Source organism: Chanos chanos, chromosome 3 (genome assembly GCF_902362185.1).
Source record: "Chanos chanos chromosome 3, fChaCha1.1, whole genome shotgun sequence".
Classification (NCBI taxonomy): Eukaryota; Metazoa; Chordata; class Actinopteri; order Gonorynchiformes; family Chanidae; genus Chanos; species Chanos chanos.
Window position 1 is genome coordinate 27,754,414 of NC_044497.1, and position 4,269 is coordinate 27,758,682.

The following is a 4,269-nucleotide window of genomic DNA, read 5'->3' on the forward strand; positions in this document are numbered from 1 at the left end:
TGGTGTGGCACACGACCTAGAGAGGAGCACTAATAAAATGGTGTCACGATGTCTGCTGGTGACCTCAATATTTATTACCTTGGTATGTTAGTTTCCATTTCCACTGAAGCTGTACACTATTTCTCTGTTCTTGATCTGGACAGAATAACCCAAAAACGGGACTCGTAGCCGCACTCTAAGGCTAATTGATATCCGTTTAAACTCACCTGCTGGGGAGCTCTCGTTGCCCACTGGAGTACTGGTGCAGCTGCGGTCCTGATTGGACGACTCAGAGGAGAGGCCCATTGGGCTGCTTCCGCCCATGTAGTCCATATAGTCGTCAGTCTCGTCCATCATGTTGGAGAAGCCAGGGTTGAGGCCGGAGTGACTGCCCACCTGTCCTGCTGCCACGCTGGCCATATGCTGCAGGTCCTCTGGGCGTTGGACATGAGAAATCACCTACAGGAAGCGAATACAGGACTGGCTGTTCATCCCACATAACTCAGGTCATACCACAGAACACCAGTCATCACTGACTGATGTCTAGTCATGTAATACTACTAAGATTTCCACTGGCAAGTTAGCGATCATCTAACTGAATCCCTATGTTCATTCTCGTGGTCTTTGAGTTTTTTAGGCTTGGAAGAACTGCGAGTAAAATTGTTGAAAAAGAGAATTGATCCTTGTCTGGGTTAGCTTTTCAAATGTTTATTACACACTCTTCTGTTTATTCATGCTGTTGGCTTTGGTGAATCTAGCCGGCAGAGTGAGGGTTCTTTGTCTGAGGAGTCTTCGTACCTGAGATGGAACTCGGTCAAAGTTCTTTCCCAACATTCTCCTCATGTGTTTACGGGCGTGCGATGTCATTTGGTGCTTGAGCAGGAAGGAGAACTGGCAGCCCTCACGGATGCAGTGGAAGTGACTGTTCACCTGGTTATATTTGCAGCCTGTGTGTCAAAACACATTCATAAGAGTATATTTAATCTATTCCAAATCAAGTATATTTTATTTTCAAATATTCATCTATATAGCAGGTCATATATTTTGGCAGTGAGACTCAGGGCCATTGAGCTGTTGGTTCACAGCTGTGTGTGGAGTCCAGCATCACACAGAGAAATAGAGCCTTTTGAAGATTAGACCTGTGGTGCTCTTTTATTACAATGACATCTTTTATTCAATTTAGAATTTACATAAATAAATTCTGCATTTGGAGAGGCAATAACGCACAACCCAGTAAACCAGAGTAAACACACAATTATTTCTATATTAAATTCATTTTTCAAAACCTATCTATTGTTGCCATGTCTTTTCTGCTCTTTGTTTTGCTACTCCGTTTTTCTACAGAAGCCCTACAGATTTTAATTGCTATATGGTTTCAAATTAAATGACTGCTTTTGTGGACTAATCAAATATTGTAGGAAGCTAGTAATAATTTTATTATGAATAATGCACACAAAAATAATTGAAAGAGTAACATGCAGGGCAGGTGCTAGCTTGTCAGTTACCATGGCACCAACAACACAGCACAAGCTGGTTGTGATCAAAATTGCTTTTTGTATACACTGACGCTATACTTTGAACATGCAAAATTGAGTAAATAGCACAAAGCGTGGAAATACAAGGGCTCTATGTAGCAATGGGTTACTGGTTACATCGTCACTGGTTTTCTGTTTAATGTTACTGCCATGGATACCGCTTTCTGAGTTCAGCTGAACCATCAATTCTTTATGACTCGAGTGCTTGCTTTTGTAAAATGCACTTTCTTTTTGTTGCCTCTAACAATGCAACCAGAGGAACAGAGACAAGGACAGCAGAGTCCGTCCCCAAACCCCCCCCCCCCCCCCCATTTTAAAGTTTCTCTTCAATCTAAATCGGTGGAGAAGGTGAAGAAGGAAACAGAGAGAGAGAGAGAGAGAGAGATAAAAAAGTTTCAATTTGCTTGTGAGTGTGTGTTGATGATGATGGAAGCTTGAAAAAGAGCAGCAACACAAACAGACTGAGCTAGACAGGCATGGTAATTAACAAACATGTGTAATTGCTCATTCCTGACAGGTTAAATATACCCAAGAAAACAACTTCTGTTTGATTGCCTACTAAATATACTGAAGTATTAATGTATGACAAAAAAGGCAGGCACCATTTTTCTTGGGCTGCTTTTAATCGAGATGGAACTTTCCCAGCTTTACAATAAGATGAAACAATTCAACACTCAGCCTTGTACATTTGTCACAAGGAAACAAACATGGGACGTCAATACGGTCTCCAATATAACTAAAAATAAGTCATGTACATAGACGCACACACATATATGTATATTAACCTAGAAATACTCTAATGATGGAACATCATCATTACTCTAATAGTAATAGGATAAGAGTTACTGAGATATATATGCAAAATACTGTGAGAACGTGTGAGTCACACTTGTTTTATGCCATGTGCATCACACTGTGATGGTGTGACAATTAACATCTCGGCGATAGGGAAGGGGTTTTATACGGTTACTGAAGCGTGTGGGAAGGGTGTGCTCACAGCAGGCAGTGGTATCGATGCACAATTACTGTTATATCATTTTCTCATTTCACACCACGCTCTGTCCCACACCGCTCCTGCCTCAGACTTCAAACCAAAGTGGAAGTGTAGAAGAGGCAGGGGGAAAAAAACAGTTTGGATTGGATTTGTGGATTTTTTTTTTTTTGGTGAGGACGTTGGGAAACACTTAGAAATTGTTGTTCTGAGTAGTGTTTCTTTTTTTTTTTTTAACGAACAAACCCTTCTCTGCTATGTGTCTTATCTCCTACAAACCACCTTATGGTGGAACCTTCCAGAAAAATGCAGCCACACAGTTCTGTCTGTTTACATTAAACATGAGAGAGAGGGAGAGAGAGAGACAGACTTCTCAGGGCTTGATCAGGTGAGCAGTGCACAGCGAGTCTTACCGTGCCGACCACACTCCTCTCTCTTGGTGAAGTACTTGAACCCGTTGGCAGCACGTCTCTCGGCTTTCTCGTGCTTTTTAATGTGCCAGGGCAGCTTGGTGGTGATGTTGGTGACGAAGAAACAGTCGGGTCGCAGACAGTGGTAATGCCCTCTCATCCGAAACTCACAGTGCTAAAGAAAGGAAGAGCGAGAAACGAAGCAGCCACAAATTAACACTGACAACCAGCCTGAATGCCATTTAACACTCTCTATAGTGTCATGTACGTTTTTAATGCAAAATAGCATATAGAGTGTCCTTGACCTAGCCAATTATCGGATCTTGTACCAATTTGTAAGAATTATTTAACAAATCATCCTTTTGAACCAAAATGGATTCTGATAAGTTGTCATTTTGTTGCTCTGAACATTATAGTCTATAAGTAGGTTATATCTTTACTGGCCTCCTAATTAACTCCTTTCTATTCTCTTTTCTGAGCATGTAAAAGAGGGCGTCACTGACATTTCTTGACAGATCTGATGGTCTGGGCCCCTTAAAAAAATAGCCAGTTCATGTGGAGGTTCTGCTCCTCCTCTCTGAAAAGGGCCTTTCTCAGATTGCCTCTCATATACTCATTTGTGTAAGAGAGAACAGCACCCCCCCCCCCCCTCACTGTAACCTGTTTCCAAACCACCATCTGTTTCCAGACTAGAGGGTCCCTTAGGAGCAGGCAAACAGGATCCACTCAGCACAGGAGGGCCGGTACGTTTAGTGGAGAGGGGTTGGGGACGCATAAATGAATTCATTTAGACAGTTTCTGCTCCAAATATGGGCATGGGGGAATGGAGGGGAAGGATGTTTAATTCCATTTATGACAGCATTTATGATGAAAAGCTGAGAATTTGTTTGTTTCCTCCTGCTTTCCAGCGCATTACATAATTCATTGCTGTTGTTGTTCTTTTTGTTTTCCTTTTTTTTTGATGTTGTAATACTTTGTTTTGTTTTTTATTTTCATTTTAGTTTGGGTTGAGGAGGCTAAGGTAGCGTGGCTTACCTGGTTGGGGCACAGACATTGCAGGGAGTAGTAGGAGAACTGGTCTCGAACATTGACAAGGCTGTTGTTGGGATTGATGTGGTCCAAGCAGTGAGACTCAGCTTTGCCTGAGGTCTTACACACATACTTGCAGTTCCCAAACAGACAGTGGAAGTGGAATTTGTTGGAATACTTGCAGTCAGTAGCCAGACAAGGATCACTGGATGAGACAAAAAAAAAATTAAAAACAAAAACAAACAAACAAAAAAACAATCGAAGAAAACATACCAAAAAAAACCCCAAAACGCTTTGAGATGTTTCATCTGTCTTCTAGAGTCAC